The sequence below is a fragment of the Lactuca virosa genome, chromosome 2 (genome assembly GCF_052849685.1).
Source record: "Lactuca virosa cultivar CGN04683 chromosome 2, Lactuca_virosa_CGN04683_v6, whole genome shotgun sequence".
Taxonomy (NCBI): domain Eukaryota; kingdom Viridiplantae; phylum Streptophyta; class Magnoliopsida; order Asterales; family Asteraceae; genus Lactuca; species Lactuca virosa.
This window is the reverse complement of record NC_136427.1, coordinates 100425956-100446330: the sequence shown is the minus strand read 5'-3', so window position 1 is coordinate 100446330 and position 20375 is coordinate 100425956. Positions and strand designations below refer to the sequence as shown.

The 20375-nt window shown below is 35.3% G+C and overlaps 1 long non-coding RNA gene across 4 annotated transcripts; it reads right to left on the bottom strand.

The window, feature by feature from the left end:
• Positions 1 to 10760: 10760 nt before the first annotated feature.
• LOC145159330 (uncharacterized) lies at positions 10761 to 13621 on the bottom strand. Of its 4 annotated transcripts, none has more exons than XR_013737653.1 (4): positions 13071 to 13621; positions 12566 to 12967; positions 12056 to 12465; positions 10761 to 11829 (listed from the first exon to the last, which is right to left on the bottom strand). It is a non-coding gene; the product is annotated as an uncharacterized LOC145159330 (long non-coding RNA). The 4 variants fall into 4 exon arrangements; XR_013737651.1 differs by having other exon boundaries at positions 12566 to 12665; positions 12877 to 13620; XR_013737652.1 differs by having other exon boundaries at positions 12566 to 12665; positions 13288 to 13620.
• Positions 13622 to 20375: the final 6754 nt, after the last annotated feature.

Here is a 20375-nt window from a genome sequence, read left to right as displayed (position 1 = left end):
CATGTAGCATAATGGTCGATACCAATGTTTGAAAATAGTGTGTTCCCTAGAAAATCCTATATTTTCCAGTAAAAGTAGTCTTCTACCAAGACCCGATTGTTTGCATGTTTGATCCTTTGAAAATGTAAAGGTTTTCCCAGTGAAACTATTAGTATGAAAATATAGTTTTAGACTTCATTCATAATAAGTAATCGGGAAAATAATGTTTTACCCCAGCAGTGTCACTGCCTGCTTAACGTAATAAAAAAAATGCAGAATCCAGGTAGTATTAAATGTACAATACTCCTCGGGGAGTCTGTTTTCCTTTAATTCTTAATGTATTAATTAAAGGTCCGAATGTGAACTCGTATGTAACCATGATGATTGACGATCGAATAACTGATGACCCTCCAGGTCACGCGTAGTATGGTGACATTTTGTCACCCCTGGGCCTAGTCGGCTCGGACTGTAGCTAGCAGTCGGGATGTGGTAGTGTCTGTCCCGTATAGATCTATACACATAATGCCCGCTCTCCCTCCAGGAGACTCTGGTTACACGGTGATAGCACAATGAAGTGTCGTATCGAGGAATAGTATGTCACATTCTATTTTAGTATGTTCTCTTGTATTATGTATAATGTACTTTCTTGGTATAATGTATAGAGTGTTCTCCTGTATAGTATATAGTATTCTCTTTGTATAGTATTTAGCATGTATTCACTCATACTGTATTAACGATAGTAGGTGTCATGATAATGGTAGTAATGAGCAGTGATCCTTAACTATACCTATTATAGTTAAATAGAAATGTTGGTTGCATATCTTTCATACCCAAAGGTATTGAACTGAAGTGAAGACTTTTATATCCAATACAAATATATATAATATATAACTAAGAATTCAACGACAGTCGGACAGATAACAAATATACCCTAAATCCACAATCAAACAAGAACAGGAAGTAAGGTGAGCTATCAGTCCTAAGTCCTTCAAGTCTTACTTATATAAATATATTGGTGCAGATATGGTTTGGAAGGTAAAAGTAGTTTAAAAGAGTTTGGAAATAGTTTTACAACAATATAACATGAAAATGAGTTTGATAAACGTTTAAAGCAGTTTTGTTGGCAAAAACAGTTAAAAGTATAGAAAATCCTTTTGGTTGCAAGTTATAAATCGCATGTGATTGATACTATAACTTGATTGATTCAACTTGTATCCCCCCCCCCCATAAAAGCATTTAAAAACATTTAAAAGGTTGATTAAGGGGTATGAACTCACCTGCAGTGAGTGAAGTGGATGGAAGTGTTGGGTAGGATGCTAGGTGTCAAGTGAGGACCTGAACACACACTCGGATCCTATGTAACATGTAGTGATACATAATGTATCTAATTAGTTATTTAATCACTAATTAAGTAAGTAAAGGCACTCTAATGTATGAAAACACTTTGTTTCAAGTGCTAGGAGTGCTAAGGGTTGCATCTAAGGAGTGTATGGCCTCACTATGGAGTTTACACTTCAAATGGTCACCCTTAGGGGTGTTTACGGTTGAAGGACCATTTCCCCCATGAGTTTACGGCCGTAAACTCGTGGGAATGGTGTGTTTGAGTGATTTATGGTCTCATGTTTCACAAAGAAGGTCTTAGGGTTGAATCAAAGCCATAGGAAGTGGTTAGGACCCGAAATGGTACTCCCTTGGAGTTTGCGGTCCTTGGACCACTCCTTGGGAGTTTACGGTCGTAAACACATGTGTTTACGGCCGTAAACACCTATCCACTTCATCCTTTTCGTGTTTTGTAGTTCTAAGCTCATTCCTACAAGTTTCTAGTCCATTAAACATGCTAGGGAAGGAGTTATGGGCACCAAAACACCCTTTGGGGTGTTTACGGTTTTGGGTGTTTACGGTTTTGGGTGATCCCCAAACCGTAAACACATGTTCTTGGGGTTTTTGAGGTTCAATCCATGGATTTAACAAGCACACTAAGCAAATAACTAGTTAGGAAGAGTATGCTTACTTATAGGAGGCTTGTAAGAGTGATTAGAGCTCCAAAAACACAAATGTGTTCTTGGTGTTCTTGGTGCTTTGAAGATCACTTGAAGATCTATGTAAAAATCGAAAATCCTTGGATGAAAAGATGTATAAACACTAGATTAAGTGTTCTAGGAAAGAATCTAGGAAGAACAACTTACATTTTTGGCAGATTTGGAAGAAGTGTGTGATGATATTTGAGAGAAAAAGCTAGTGTTCTTGAGTGGGAAGTGGGAAAATGAGGACAAGGGTGTAAACTCATGCTATATGCATGAGTTCTTGGGGAAAGGGTGTTTACGGCCCAAACACCCCATGTTTGGCCGTAAACACCTAGCTAAGGTGTCGGGTTGTTTTGCTCGTTACACTTAACTAATTACGTCACTTCCATTTATTAAATCGTTTGACGAAAAATAAAATAAAACACCAAACGGGTTTAAATCCGGCCAAAAATGTACTGAATTGTTTTTGAATATTATTTGAAGTGTTTGACTGTGGAAATTATACCAATGAAAATTTCGGGATGTCACATCATCCCCCCGTTAGAGGGGATCATTGTGATACTCTACAAGACGTCCTGGTGGGGATCATTATATGAAGTATCAATACCATCTATCGAAACACTTCTACTGCTAGTACTCACCTAATGTTGTACAAAATGCTCACAATAGTAATAACAAGGATAAAACGGAAAGCATTAGAAATGTACAAATAGAAAGCACTATCGTCCTTACAACCACTCCTTCCGAATCGACTTAAAACATGTGTCAACAAGAAGTTCCGACGTTGTCAGCCGACCTGGATTGGCTTGGTCGTCACCATGCCAATCACATGTACTACCGAAATGATCCTTCGCCCTAACCGACCGACTAACGAAACTCTCGTTACTTATAACGACAAACCAGATACTAACCTCATAATCGTCTCTTGCTTCAAACCTCCGAAGTACTCATGTGAGGGGTACTATATCTTTCGTAGCCTTCCCGAAGTATCCCTAACAGACCTTTCGGGAATACTACGCGTGAAACAAGTCAAGTTCAAGCACATAGGCTAGGGACAATTACGGTTAACCTATCAATGTTAAGTGTATGCGCGAGGGTGGTATATAATTAAGATTCTATGGACTGAGGATGTGTGTTTCCGCCCTATCTCCTGTTTCTTGTTTGATTGTGGACTTGGGGCAGAGTCACCCATCCGACCGTCTTGTCAATCTTAATTATATACGACTTGTATACACGAGACGATGATGGATGGACCAGGTATGAGTCCTACCATGAACTTCAGGACAAAAGTTGCCCAGGATTACGAGTGGACACCTTACCAATCAGATGAACATGGACAAGTAAGCCAAACCCACACACGCTCTACCGATCAGAACAGCAGAGCCAACAGTGAAGATCCGCTGGAACGCCAAGCGATGATCTGAAATCACTAGAGAACCAGATGATCAAATGGAACAGATGTACCCACCTCTTTTCCTAGTTCCTGAGTAACTACTCTAGAACGAATTTCGGGACGAAATTCCCTCTAACGGGGGAATAATGTCACAACTGGGAAATTTTACACCCAACAAAGTCTAAACCCTAACCAAGTGGAAGTGAAAACACATTGCAATCCTTGTTGCATTGTATCCTCCATTGCTTTAAGGGCATGTTTATAAGCTAGTAACTAAGTGTGGATTGAAACCTAAGTTGATTTAGACTAATAAATGTCAATTTAAGAAAAAAGTAAAAACTTAAAACCAAGAAATATCCAACCATAATTGAGTTTTCGGCCTAGGAATGAAAGATTAAGTAGTTTTCGGTTTTGGGAATCAAATCCCAAAACTCAAACTGAAATCACCCCTTGGAAATAAAGCCTATACCGAATTCCTTTTTCCATTTGACTAGAAACCGAATTCCCTTTTCTCCATTGACTTAGGACCGAATTCCCTATTCTCCATTTGAATTAGGACCGAATTCCCCATTAAGGGCCATCATTTAAGCCCGAAAATACATCCTTACGGCCCATTAAGACCGAATTCTAACTGTTATATATATATATATATATATATATATATATATATATATATATATATATATATATATATATATATATATGTTTAACTGAACACAAAATTCATTACTCACTTTTCTCACTGAAAAACACTCTCATTTTTGCTCTCAAGTATCATCCGTAAACACCATAACTTCATAGATATCTTGCCTAGATCTTCTTATTTTCACCAAGAACACCAAGTACATTCGTCCAAATCTTCAAATCTTCAAGCCTCCAACCGAAAACACTAGCCTCCACCGAAAACTCCACTTGTGCACCGAAAATGTCTACAATTATTCCAAATAATTCCTAAGACTTTTGTAAGTAATTTTCTTATTGAATTATGTGTTGTCTAACACTTAATTTATTACTTTTAACCATTACTTAATTATTTAATATAATATCGTATTAATTTAAATACGACGTGAGGTATAATTATTTTTAGGATACGAGTACTGTCACGTATTCTAATCCGAGGATCATCGTTAGCACTTCGCGACTCAACCAAACACACACATTCGAGGTGAGTTCATACCCCTACGTTTTTTTTACTGTTTTTCAATATTTTTAGGGGGGGAATACATGTACAAAAGAAGGAAATCTTGTGGTAACATCCAAATGATTTCAAACTATTTTAACTGAATCAAACTATTTTAAATTGTTTCAAAATACCCAAAGTATTTTTATACTATTTTTTTTGCCAAAATATACATATGCTTATACATATACGAGCATAAAACTTGTTTAAATGAAACTATAACCCCTTTTGTAACATGTCGAACAAAAAGGGGTATCCTTCTCAAGTAATTTATTGTCGTTATACGAACTGTTAAATTTCTAAGGTTTCTTTTCATTCAGAACATGCACATAGACTATAATAGGAATAGTTTAGGAAAATATATACTGAGGTTTTAATTATGAAGAATATAAAACAACCAGTTTATCATTATAAAAAGGTTTTTTTGTCTATTCTACACGTAGTTGTTAGGAATCGGACCGGGTACACGCAGCGGAAACACACTATCACACACACAAACACACGAAGGAAATAAAGCAAGAAGGAACACAAGGATTTTACGTGGTTCGGATTCGGTGTAAATCCTACGTCCACGGGCACAACTAGATTTTATATTAACTCACTATAAGATTACAAATGGTAATATCACTCAGCACTTTTGTTGTTCTACGCTGCTTGTTGTTCTGCTGCATCGCTCTATATTTATACTACAAATGGCCGTAAATTTTCCTTCAATTTCATACTAAATTGCCGCAAATGTTGACTTTGAAAGTTTTGCCATTCACATTAGCCGTCCAACAAATATTAAATAATTGTCCACCGACCATTTGAATATTTAATTCAAACGTTTGCCGACAACAATTGAATAATTCAATTGTTAAATGTAATGTTACATTTATGGCCCTTGAACTCTTAGGAACTTGTCAATTTGTTCAAGACTTCCATAAATCTTAACAATCTCCCACTTGGAGGCTTGAACAACTTTAGCTTTTCTCCGCCATTCAACTCTCAATTACTCCAGTAATCTTAAAAAACAACCAAGTCCTTTTAGGCTTCCAGTTCCAAAGAACAAGCTAAAACTTAGTCTGATTTCTCTAGTTGCAGCCGCCCCTCATCATCAATTACTAGAAGGGCCAGTTGAAGCTCCCACTAGCTCCAACTCAGCCGTGGCTAATCCCGCCACCAACTCATCCTCTGTCTCAACTGGTTTGGACACTCCACCGGATCCAGAGATACACCGAGGACCACTAACACTCTCCAAACATAGCAAACATCCAACAGGAGAGAATTTTTCAGTCTTAGTCTTCAAAACCCAACGGCTCTTTGTAACTGTACCCGAAACACGTCCCGTGCTCCCACTGTCACAGAATCCCCTGAATGGTTTAGACTTTCGAACTCGTTCAGCTAACATCTCTTTGGCTCCAGAATTTATGTTTGCAAAATGAACTCTCTTAGCCGTAGATTTAGCGAACCAGATTTTGTCTTGTTTAACAGGGATGGTCATACTTCCCTCAGCAGGTACCTCAACCATATACAATGACCCACGCTTCAAACCTTGAGCAATCACCGAATTACCATTGACCACCATCCATTTACCACCACCAAACCTTACTTCCAGTCCTTGTTTATCCAGCTGACCAACAGAAATCAATTTTTTCTTCAGCTCCGGAATAACCCTGACATTCTTCAGGCTCCATGTAGTTCCTAATGAAGTAACCAAATCAATATCTCCCATGCCCGTTACCTGAAGCATCTCGTCATTTGCCAAACGTACCTTTCCAAAATCTCCTTCTTTTAAATTCACCATCGTTTCCCCGTTGTCCATGGCGTGAAACGAAGCCCCTGAATCCATGACCCAAGAGTCTACAGAACTTTCCATACTGAGTAACAATGCATCATCCTCAGACACACTCTCAGCACCGGCAATGTTTAATTCTTTCTTTGGACATTGACTCTTAACATGTCCCACCTCCTGGCAGTTCCAGCACTTCACATTCTTCTTAGTTCTAGATGAACTTCTTCCCCGACTCCCACTGCTTCCACTATTCCTGCTATTCCCTCTCCCTCTTCCGATATTTAATAACTCAGAAGAAGAAGATCCACCTTGATTCTTGCGTCTGATATCTTCGCCAAGAACCAAATCTCTAACCCCTTGAAAAGTCATACCACTGGTCCCCACGGAACTCGTAACAGCGGTAACTGTTCCGGACCAGCTATCAGGTAGAGAAGCTAGTAGCAGTGATGCTTGAGTCTCGTTATCAAATTTAATTCTCACAGATGATAATCTGGATTGAATTGAATTTAGATTGTTAATGTGAACCGTAACTGAGCCTTCCTCATTCATCCTTGTAGTGAACAACTCCTTCATCAAGAACACCTTGTTAGCCGCCGATGGTTTCTCATACATATTTGACAGAGCCTCCATCATACCACGTGCCGTGGTTTCATTCATGATGTTGAAAGCAACGCTCTTCGTCAACGACAATGTAATAACCGCCTTGGCTTTCTTGTCCTTTGAGTTCCACGTATCTTCAGCAGCTTTTTCCATTTTCTCCGGTTTGTCTCCGAGTACCATGTCCAAGTCTTTCTGACATAGCAATGCTTCTAATTGCATTTTGCACCAGCTAAAATCAGAACCATTGAACCTTTCGATTATAATCTTGTCTTCAGCCATTACGGCAAACAAAAAAAAATAAGGTATACTCGTGTGTGAAGAAAAACGATCGTACCCTCCAAAACCTCGCTAACCGGGCTCTGATACCAGTTGTTAGGAATCGGACCGGGTACACGCAGCGGAAACACACTATCACACACACAAACACACGAAGGAAATAAAGCAAGAAGGAACACAAGGATTTTACGTGGTTCGGATTCGGTGTAAATCCTACGTCCACGGGCGCAACTAGATTTTATATTAACTCACTATAAGATTACAAATGGTAATATCACTCAGCACTTTTGTTGTTCTACGCTGCTTGTTGTTCTGCTGCATCGCTCTATATTTATACTACAAATGGCCGTAAATTTTCCTTCAATTTCATACTAAATTGCCGCAAATATTGACTTTGAAAGTTTTGTCATTCACATTAGCCGTCCAACAAATATTAAATAATTGTCCACCGACCATTTGAATATTTAATTCAAACGTTTGCCGACAACAATTGAATAATTCAATTGTTAAATGTAATGTTACATTTATGGCCCTTGAACTCTTAGGAACTTGTCAATTTGTTCAAGACTTCCATAAATCTTAACAGTAACCGTCAATATAGCTTTATGAGACTTCCCTTCAAGTTCTTATCTTAGTACCAACAAAAGCCCTGATTTTATAACCAGCGTCTCCTGGAGGGAGAGCATGAGTTTGTGTATAGATTTATACGGGACTAACAATCACGCACCTAAAATGTTAGCTACAGTTAGGCCGACAGGCCTGGGGTGACAAATGTCATAACGTTCCTAACGCCTGAAGAACATCGTATCAGGTCATCCTAGGTCATCAAGTATGGTTATAAAAGCTCACAATTTGGTATTAACAGAACGATTAGTGTATGAATATAAAAGTAACTTCAGGTGGTTTTATATATCAATGAAACTACAAAACAAGGTTTTACAAACTAGGAGGAATAGGTATGGGTCATACGAATACGTTAAAGTATAGTACACTATTTTCTAGTACAGAACCTACAGTTTTGGGCAAAACATATATTAATGCAGTGTTATCAAGTAACAAAACTTCAAGTATACAAACTTAGCACACATTTTGGAAGAAACAGTTACCTAAGCACATAAATACTGAATGGTTGCATGTAAGTGCATCTATAATACATTACCTTTTCAAGTACATTGTAGCTACATTCAAAAAGGAACACACTCATCACATCTAGCTTACAGGGCAAACACATCCTCAACTTGTTTTACTTATAAATAAAACTAGGTATCATTAAACTAAGTATTGCATTTATACTTGTAATTTTCGGTCTTGGAACGTTTAAGAATACAATTCGGTTTTATGGAAAATATAGGATTTTCCATGTCAAACATCATCTCTTTACAAACGAACATTTTGAAATTCACCTTTCTGGAAACAAATATGATTGCTTATATAATTCAAAGTGTCATGTTTTATTCTTTAAGTATAAGATTACATTCCATTTTACTAAGAAAACTAGATTATGACACGCGTTAAACGTGGGGGGAACGTATAAAAAATACATATAAAGTTATAAAAATCTGACACAATAGTTAAAAAAAAAAAAAGATAAAGTAACAGAAACAAACTTCGCATTAGTGGTAATATTGAAATGTCTAAAAAGTAAAATGAAATGTCTTAATATATATAGTCGTTGAAAGACCTATTTGTAGACAATATTTTTTGTTTTATTAGTTGGACGACATTCCTGGTCACATATGAGTACCTTCAAGTCTTTTTTTCTTGTGACACGAGAAACAGATACATATAACTGACCATGAGTGAAGATGGATCTACGCAAGTATAATGCAATATTTGATAATGAATGTCCTTGACTTTTGTTAGTGGTCATAGCAAAGCAAACAACTATGGGGAATTGTCTCCGTTGAAAACGGAAAGGGATTGTTTTATTATATTAGTTTGACATATGGAAAGAATGGTTGAAAATGGGAAAAATTTTGTGAAAATGGTAAAAAAAAAGCCTGATTAGGCTCCACGTCAATTATGTGAAAAGGTCAATTTAGAGCAATTTATACAAACAAACTTTCGTGAAAGGGGCATTTGTCAATCAAGAATAATGGACTAAAGTTAGGACATTTTGGTGGAAATGGGATACTTTTTTGGAAAGGTGAAATTGATAAAAAAAAAATGACCATTTTTGCATCAGGTGATAATTGTGCTAAGTATGCATTTTTAGGGCATTATTTTAGCAATGTACTTCCGATTATAGGTCATTTTGACATCAGGTCAAATTGGCTTAAACTGAGCACATTTTGGTTAGAATGTTTTTGTTTTGGCAAGGTAAAATGGTATTAATGGGGCTGTTTTAGCAACATGTACAAATGGTCCAAAAAAGCAATTTTAAAGCAATTCATAGCAATGCACTTCCGTTAAAATGGCCATTTTAATATGAAATGGAAATGATGGGGTTTGGCTTTCTTATTTCATTTACTATAATACTAAGCACACACAATAATGATCTTTTGTTCATTAGATTCTATCCATCTTTATTTAAAGTTGAAATTCCTTTGAAATTCCTAAGAGAAAGTACAATGCTTTTATAGGAAAAAAACAATCAAAAAATTAAAACAATTTATGTTTAACATGCACAGACGGAGAAGGAAAAATATATATTGAACTAACCTATTAGATGAATGTGAAGCTTGAAGTTATTGTTCTTCAAAGTCTGCAGTGGCTTGATGAGAAATTGAAAGTGTGAAACAGAAATTTTCCAATAGGTGGATGGGCAAATATGTCAATTTGATTGTGTAAGGGCAAATATGTCCAATAGGTGGAAAATATGGCCATATTTTTTTTACTGTAATGATAACCATAGTACATAATGGTAACATAATTTCAACACCCACTTCAAAATAGAAACGTACTTCTGAGTCATAAGTACATTGCTATTCTGGAGTAGGTATTGAAAGTTCATTGCCATTTTCCAATTAAAATTGTCTTGACATTTTCCCGAAAATGTTATTAAAGTCGAACAAAAAGTAAGATAATCTGGAAGAAACAATATTGTGCTAATAATATGATTAATGAAGTAGTTTTGGACCAAGGGCTACATATTCATTTTTTTTTTATTAAAAGTAGTTTTCGAGCAAGGGCAAAACAGTCATATTTGTTTCCATTTTTTAGATTTTAATCCCATGGTACAATGACTTCATGTTTATTATATGTTTGTTTGAGGAACAACAAATTCATGCTTTTTTTAAAAGTTGTTTTAGACCAGGGGCAAAATAGTCAAATTCGTTGCCATTCTCTAATTTTATTCCTCTGGTACATTGAAGTCCATGTTTGTTAATACTAAATGCTTTGACCTAATATAGTTGTTTACAAAAACTTTGAAAGGCAAATATATCCAATGTATATTAGTTAAAAAAAATGTCATTTACTATTGAAACCCACTGTATGTTTTGTTTAAGTGCAAATGTGCCCAGAAAATACCAAATTATAAAATAATAAATCTATAAATTTAGTAATTAGACTTTGTACACGATAAAGTTAATATTTGGACAAGAAAAGTAATTTTATTATATCACAATGTTTTGGTATGAAAATAGAATGTTGTAAGTGGGATGACTTTGAAAGGTAAAATAGGTATATAAAAGGACCTGCTCTTTCTTCTCAATGAATTACTCAACTATTACATGTTTCTTCAAAGCAAGGTGTAAGTAGATAACTCTTTCCTCCTTCTTTAGCAAATGACATGATGATATCTTCAGCGGAATTGTTCATTTTGTTACATAAGGTCTCACTGGTAATTTCGTCTCTTAATAACAATGACAACAACAACCACAAACCACCAAAATGTTTTAAGAACTATTTTTATGAGATTATGACATCGTTCTTTAATCGTTTTTTCACCTAAAGTCAAAGAGACTGATTTTACAACTCAAATTTATATTAAAACTTTAAGATTTAATCGTAATTTGATCAACCAGATCAATTTCACATAAAAAGATTAACCTAAGATAAAGATTTCCGGGTCGATATGCATCTGATAAAGGAGGAACATAATTACTTTTAGGTCGATATGCATATGGAAAAAGAACATAAAGAAGTAATATGTCAAGAGGTTTTTGAGAAATGTTTCTTGACCTATTTTTTTATTAATAATAGAACATGCATCCAAAATAGACAACAAATCCAAAAGAAAAATATATGGACAAAAATAAAACATTAAATGTATCGGATCACTGACACATTGGTTTGGAAATGGATCTCTGTAAATTATAAAATACACAATAAAGCAAGTGAAATGCTTAAAATGTTAATTAACATCATGTTTCAAACATGAAAAGTACCACAATGTTGAAAATGTTACTGAACATGAGATTTCAAACCGAAAATTTACCAAAAATGACAAATAAGATTTCAAAAGCTAAAATCTGTATTAATGAATGCAACTGAACACTCAGAAAAATTCAAACTTGAATAAAGGAAGAAGGATCTTTACCTTGATCTTCTTCAACAACTTAAAAAACTCAAAGGATTTAGTACAAAATCTACCCATAAGCCTTATCTTTCTGAAATCGGCCAACTTCAACATGACAACCTTAAATCTTTTCTGTTTCCACTGAAATAAAAACACAGAGAAATCAAGATTGACATTTTCAAGTTTCCAAAATGGGGAAAAAAAACGTTAAACCTATGCCAAAATGGAAAAGAATTTACCTACACAATAATTGGTTAAGTCAAGCAATTGAAAAATAGTTTAAGCAACAAATAGATATCTCTATCTATATGGTTACAAATTATAAAAGACTAAGATTTTTTTACTATAATTTGTGCAAAAAAATTACCTGAGAAAATAAGTTATAATTTTGGCGGATATGCCAATGACATGTATGTTCCTTTAGCTAACATATGTATGTAAGGTTTTCAATGATGAAGATGTTGACAGATACTCTGCCATTTCTTTTGCAGGCCAACAACTTTGGTGTTCACTATAAAATGATTGTCTTGGGTTTGCATGATATTTGTTTCAGTGATTATCGAAAGTTGAGAAGTTTGTATCCAAAAAGGTAAGGTTGGTCGATAACGGTCTAAAACTGACCCACTGTCCTTTAGAAATAACATTTACTTCTAGCTTTAACTTGTCGTCACAAACGTAACACACATATCCAAAATGGTTTGAGAACCTTAATGGAGTCTTGATATCATATTCCATGGAGAAGAACTCTCCAAATGAATAAAAAATGACTCCAATAGGCTGTAAATATATACCAACATGCAAATCATGATTAGAATTAGAATTCACTTGTATATAAATTAAACTTTGATAACATGAGACCGATTATTCTAAGTTTCACCTGGACTTTGGGAATGTTTCAGCCATGCAAGGTCTTATTGAATTGATAGGAAGAACATGAAGGTTCACTATTCTTCAAAGTTTCAACTGCCATCAAGGACCTACATAAACAAACCTTTTTATTAGCACTTAACACGTTTGATTTCCACAATAAATCATAAATAAAAAAAATGACTGAAAATAAACTACATCAGGAAATAAATATAGACTTGATGAACCTAAATCCAAGATCCAGTAATTGCACACGTAATAACATCAAAAATTATAACTAAATTCAAGATTTTTCATGTTGACATTAAAAAAAACCAACACCTTAATGCTTAAGAACTCTTAATATGGCTTTTGGCCAACTAAGCAACCTTCATGGCTGGATATATCCCGAAAATCAGGAACAATGCCAAATCTGATCATCATGTAACTTGGCCATTTTGAGTTAGGGATCCAAAATTGCAAATGTTGATAGAGAAAGTAGGAATACAAAAGTAGAGAAAGGATTTAGAAGTTACCTCATGATTTCTAAACCAAACCCAATAGCTACGTGATAGTAGAAAGAACCATGAATGGCAGAGGGTAAATATCATGGTCGAAAAGATGAGAAAACAACCCATAGAGGGGTATTGTGATACGGAGAAAGGGTGATTAAACATTTTTCGATCAAATTTTTAGTAAACCTGATAACCAAAACATTATTATTCAGATGTAAACAAAGTTAGAAACAGTCACCTGAATTAACGTCAGGGTTACGCTGGATGTGGTCTCTTCTTCAATCGGACTTAATAATATTTATTGTTTCTCCAAATAGGGTCTATCTTATCATAATCAAACTCAAATTAGAAATCTTTTAACAGGGAATCCTTCGAAAAGTATGGCTGATGGATGAATACAGAGAGAGAGAGAGAGAGAGTTTTTGGGAACGAATTTCGGATATAGAATTTTCCTCGCAGAACAACCATTGACATGGAGGACGAAGAGGATTATGGAATTAGGGTTTAAGAGAGATAGAGGAAAAAGATGGGGCGATTAATGTTTTTTTGTTAGACTTACGGAGAAACTGATATCCGCTACATAAATACAATGATTTGTTTAAATTGATAGCATAATTGTTGAATTTAAAGATTTCATAATTAGCTGTAATTGTGTTTGACTAAAAGTTTGGTCATGATGTCGTCATCAAAATGATCTAAGAATGGAAAACTTATTAATGAAATGTAATGAACGGCCCTGATTTCTTTAGTTTATAATTAAAGGTTTTTTTTTAATAATATTTAGAAGTACAGGATTTTCTGGAGGAACACACGAACATTTTCAAAAAACTCAGATTATAACTTCTATAACAAAAATACTATGAACTCACCAACTTTAATGTTGACACTTTTTCAAACCACTTGTATTCTCAGGAATATTAGTAGACAGGTACCCTCTCAGGCGTTACGAAGACGGAGCATAGTAGTATTACGTCTTATCTTTTGCTATATATCTAATGTTAAAAAGCAATGTTTTGAACACAATGTAAAATATATATTATCAATACAATGGTTGTTGTTGCTTTGATTACTATTATACAATCATTGTGATACTCTACAAGACGTCCTACACCCCCGAACATTTCCACCGTTCCGGTTTGGGGGTGTAACAGTTGACCTCAAGCCTCATAGACTTCATGTGTTCGAAGCCTTAATGGAACTCTCACTACAAAGGTTCCTTCCCAATTAGGCTATATTCACATTAGCCTAAGAGCTACCTTTCTCTTCTCATATTGAGTAAAGAGATTCTGCAATGTCCATATATTTCGCAGAGGTACAATGAGTTCTTAAACACAATTTTTTCACTAAAATTTATTTCATTATCAAACACTTCACTGAATATCCTCGACATCTCTGGTGGAAACCTACCCGAATGTAGATATTGCAACGCTCTGTGTTTATGATCCTAACTCATTCTTCCGTGATGATGGTGAAACGCAAAAATCCTAATTTTTAAGGAATTCACGGTGAACATTTTTGTTCAAGATTATAACGAAACACTTGTTTTAGTACCTTTTTGATATTCAAAATCATGTTCCATTCGACATGCGTGATCTTCATGAAATGTTCTAAAACCAAAACAATTTTTTCGCAACAAGATCTAGTTTTGTTTTTTTTATTTTTTTGAATGTGATTTTTGTCTGAATGTCTATATGATTTCTTGTTAATACATATAAATATCCAACCATACTTTTTGTTGACTACACTTGTCATCCATATAATTTTGTTCAATTGACTCACACTTATGTTAAGTTGTGGTGTTGAGAAACATTGAGCCTACCTTTCGAAACAAATAGAAAAGAAGCCATTCGATGTTCATTAATGAGTATTTGATTGAAATTCACGGGAAACCACACAAGCAGTTTGTCATCTATCTTGGTGTCGAATGAAGAGATCCCCGCCCGAGATCCAACTGCTTTCGTATCAAATGCATTTTGATATCACAACACCCACACTTTTTTTTTAAAATTGCTTCTCACTCATTATTTGGCACACAATTGCACTAGAATCCTTGAGGTTTTGGTTAATACCAACTCGAAACAAAGATTTCGAAGAGTCTGCATATGATTTCTCTTTCATATCCCAAAAGCGAATGAGCCTTACCTCAGTACGAAGGAATGATGTTCTCCTTGTGTCGAAATAAGAAGGTGTACTTAATCACAGTTCGAAATAAGTGACGGTTCTTATCCGGTTAGGAACAACAAAAGATCCGACGGACATAACAGTTCAGGATCTTCTCGAGATTTGAGGAAAACATGATGATCACTTTTATTACATGGCGGTTTTTACGGTGAATGGTTAAATAACCAATGCAATACGTGGCAGTGTCTAATTGGTTACCGGTTCAAATTTAAAGAATCTGTCGATTATAAAAAGAAATCGATGCTATTATTTTCAGACTTTATGCTCTGAGAACAAATTTCCCAATATCATAACTTCTTCATCGTCTTCAGCAATTCTTACATTCACAACAATGGTTGCTCCTCAAACTAATGTTGATCCCACACACACCACCAATGAAAAAGAAATCTCACAACCCCTGATGAAGATTCATAACACGAATCTTCGTTTGCTGCCAACAGTTAATCAATATCCAGAACAATTACATATGTTTATTTTAGCCTTAAATCACTTTGTTCTATCCATAATGTTATCATCTTTGTTTGCAGTCTCGATGTCTTGGCTTTATCATGTTGGTTCTATAACAGTGTTCAATGAATCCACTAAGGTTGTTACGTTTCAACCGACGAACAAAAAGATGCAAAAGCTTACAAAGAAGCAGTTTAACCAAATCATGAAGTTGTTATTTTATGAAGTCACTAATGAACAAGTTCTTTATATGTTCAACGAGATCGGGAATCAACCAGTTATGACTGGAATAAATCTATTTCGAAAGTCGAGTCTTCCATGCGTAAGAAATTTTCTTTTTGGAATTGTTTTACGATGCTTGACTGGCCGTAGTTCAGGGTTAGACAAAGCAAAATTCGAAGTTTATTCTCTTCTTGCTGGACTGTACTATGTATTGAATGTTGATTATGTTACACTATTATGGGAGGAATTTGGCATAGCTATTACTCACACCAACTTGACAAATGGTGTTTCATGTGCTCGATATTTGTGTTTGATTCTCAAGAAAGTTTATGAAAAATAAGGGATTTTGGTTCCTTCTGATGTCGAAAAAGTTGATTTTTCGACGTTGGCTGCTCCATGACTCGTTGTTGATGATCCAACATTTTTTTCCTAATGTAGCTCGTATTCCAGATGCGATGCTAAGGCGTATTGATCTGAAATATCGAATCCTTGTTCAGTACTAGGCAACAATTGATGCTAATGTTTCTGTTGGTGTTCTTCCACCAAAAGGGGCTGAGGTTTCTTCGAAAGTTGTTAAAGTAACAAAGAAGATGAAGCAGACTGAGAAACCACAACCTGTTCAATAACCTGTGGTGGAGGAAGTTTCAAAGGAAATTTTTCCTTCGAAGATTGGTATTCTCAAGCACACCAAGAAACTAGACAATAGGCCTTGTCATTCTCCAGTGAGGCCATCTATTCACGAACCTGAAATCAAGACAACTGAGTAAACACAGGTTGATTCTTCATATACTCTTTCGTCACCAAAGGGTATCAAGAAGTGTAGAAAGCCTTAATTCCACAGAAGAGGTGTGATGTTTCGAGACATTCATGTTACTGCTTCTCCTGCATCGAAGAAACAACGGGCACTCGATATGTCTCAAAAGTTACAACAAAAGAAGCGAAAGCATCAAGATCCACTTAATCAAGTTGTTGTTGAAACTGAAAAAGAATATAATGATGAGGATGTTCGCAATGGTGATTTTGGGCTTGGGTCACCTCAAAGGGATTCCCCTCTCAAGGTGAATTTCGAGGAGATAGGAGATCTTGGTGTCACTGTAGACGTATCTAATACGAATACAAGCACCAATTCGAATGATCAAACATCTACATCAATCCCTGAGCAGACTACAGTCATACCACTAGGGTTTTCGCATCCTAAGTCCTATATAGAGGAGGTCCGAACTCCAAGCATCCATGTGAACTTATCTTATAAGGACACAAATATTAATATGAGTGAAGGGGTTCAGAACAATGAAGCCATTGTTACTTAAATTCTTGAAACATCAACCATTCCTATTTCCACCATAATCTCATCAACCATCAAATCTTTAATATTCAAAACAGTCACTTCCATACCGCCACTTTAATCACCTATCCCAACTTCACTTCTAGTTTCAACAATTCCACCAATTTATTCCACAATCATGCATGAACCCATTATTACTCTCTTCTCTTTGCAATTCATTGAAGCAAAGAGAATAGTTCAAGAAGACTAACCAAATAATGATGACATCATGGTTTCTTTTGCTGATCTTCAATTTGATTTAGAGGAGGATAGTGTACTTGATAACATGATCATGTTAGGTAAACAATTAAAAATCCTCAACAACAAAATTAATTATTTTCAATAAATTCAAGCATATACTGGGGGAAGGAATTTTATCTCTAGAGTAGAGGTGGAGTACTTATTGAAGTCTGAGGAGAATCGTCTTCGCAACCTAGTTGAAGGTCTTGAACAGAGACAGGTCAAACGGCTGATTGTTCACTCTAAGAGCTTTGAGTACGAAATTCAAAAGCTTCGTGACATTGCTAAGGAGCATCATGATCTTTTTGTTGAACAAGTGACGAAGATGAAAGAATCTGTGGATCTTTAGGTGGCTGAACTTAAGTCCGAAATGGACAAAGAAGTAGAGAATATGGAAAAAAAATCATACTGTGTTGCACGAAAAGTTGATGTTATTGCAAATGCGATCACGAAGTTGGTTGAGTTCAATATTGAATATTCGACCAAGCATAAAGCCAAATCAGAGAATGATTCCCTGGTGTTTGCTAAGTTAAGTTGGAAGAATTGTTAAAAAGTATCATGGAATCAATTTCTAAAGCTCCTCTTTCGAATCAATCTTATGTTTCTCAAGAATCAATTTCTCAGTTGATTTCGACTATCGACACGAATATCAAAGAAGGGCTTGCTCCCATCCTTGAGTTGGTTCTTCGCTTACCAACAAATGCTCCACCTGTGAAGCAAGTGTTACAAGGTGGAGATAAAGAATGTGGATGTGTTGGATCTTCGAAGGATTCAGAGAAAAGAGCAATTGTTGAAAAGGTGAGTTCGACTCTGATACCGACTTCACTTCCTGTTTCGCTAACCACAACATCAAAAACAACAACAACAAGAGCAATAACGAAAGGAATCATTATCAATGCACGAGCTAGAGGTTCAAGTTTGAGTTCTGTTCCACCACCTTTGAAAGACGATCCAGATGCTAAAGGGAAAGTTATTTCAGTGGTTCTTTCTGAAGAAAAGAAAAAGAAACAACAAGCCTTGGAAATCGAAAGGCAAAGACAAATCAACATCATAATGAGGCAAAGTCAAGATGACCCACCTGGCTTGAATAAGGGCGATCCTAAAAAGTAATGGTGTTACGAAACCATCGAAGAAATCATTTCGATTGTAATGAATGGTTATTTTCTTAAAGTGCTTAAGAAAAGTTATGCTGTTGAAAACACTGACTTTAATCAGCTTGATTTCCCGTTGAATCACATGTTGTTCACCTCTTCCCAATTCAAAATCATTGAAAAGTTTGAAGATAAAGAAGAATTCAAAAGACTAAAGATACGATTTCATGCAGTCTTGGGAAAGAATGAGGAAGAAGTATGGTCATTAGTGAAGATTGTTAAGGTGATGACAATTACACATGAAAATTTCTTTGAAGGCATTCTACAAAACTTTCGTGATGTGGTTGTTAGAGCGAATAATGTGATCTTTGAGTTCTCGATTGCTGATTTCCCATTGATGAACTTGAATGACTTGGTCACTGTGATAAAGATTTTAAGCAATGTGGATCTTTCGAAGCTGACAGAAACCAACAAGGATGACTTTCCAATTGGTTTTGCTCATATCAAGGTGTTCATCGACGACTATTTTTTATTGCTAAGAAATTACTCATATAAAGCTTGCTACAACTGTTAATAAGCCTTCGAAAGTTCCTCGATATTTGTTGAAGGGGATGCATAATTGACGAGTTTGAAGATGGGGAAATTATTCATCAACCTCTGGGAGTTGTATTTCAAGGGAAGAACAAGAATGCAAGTTGACAAAATTCTTGTTTCAGGTAACTGATTTAGATAGGTATACGAATGCTCAATATACAATTCTTATGGTTCGAATCAACAACTCGAAAAGGAATGTTGAAGAAAAAACAGAGATTCGAAATTTGATTCTGTGGTATATGGAGGAAAGCAATGTACTTTTACAGACTTTGAAGCTTATATCATAATTTCGTCTTTTCTCACTAAGGGGAGATTGTAGGGTTCGAAATGTATGTATTGAGAAGTCAATATTGTTTTAAGTCTATTAGGGTGCGAAATCAGAATGATTTCGACACTGTATGTATTACCGGGCACATCTCGAATTAGATATTGAACGTTTAGTCCTTGTACTTTTTGTGCGTCTGTAACACCCTATATAGGGTATGTATTAGGGTCGAGAGTATCTTTTGGTAACTTTTGTGCTCTTACTGTTTGTAAACACTCTCAACTTTTGTACTCTTTTACAGATAAAATATAAGCGAATCAGTTTTTAATTACTTGATGTGTTCATTCTATTTTCTATAACTGATTTCTTATTCAGTACTCGATATAATTCACATCACACGGTTGATCACATACGCTTCGATTTATCTGTTTCCAAAAAAGAAAAATCTTTTCTCAGTTTTAAGTTGAAAAATCTCAAAGAAAAACTTTCTTTCTTTGAAAAATTTGTTTCTCTATTAAAAAAGAAAAATAGTTGTATCTCGCTGACCAATAATTTTCTTCACTTTGAGAAAGAAAAACTTGTTGATCATGGTAGAAGAATTCAACTTGTTTTAAAAAAATGGGCCTCTTCTCAGTATAACGTCACAAAAATTATAAATGCCTAGGTTCCAGATCAGTGTGAGAAAATTGTTAGAGGCGATATAGAAGGTGTTGTTTCCTTAACCAAAAGTGTTAAGACTAAACAAACCTTCTATAAAGATGATTGTTTAGAAAAACACTTTAAGGATAGATTTGTGAGCTCTTATTTTATAAATCAAACTCTAATTGATACTCACTGCTCAACTGATTCTAAATTTATTACCAAATGTTTTTCTTAATTATCTTCTCTTGATCCTTCCCATCAACCTTCTCATTGTGAGTATGTTCCTCCCTCCACTAAGATTTTGCTGAAATTTCCAATAT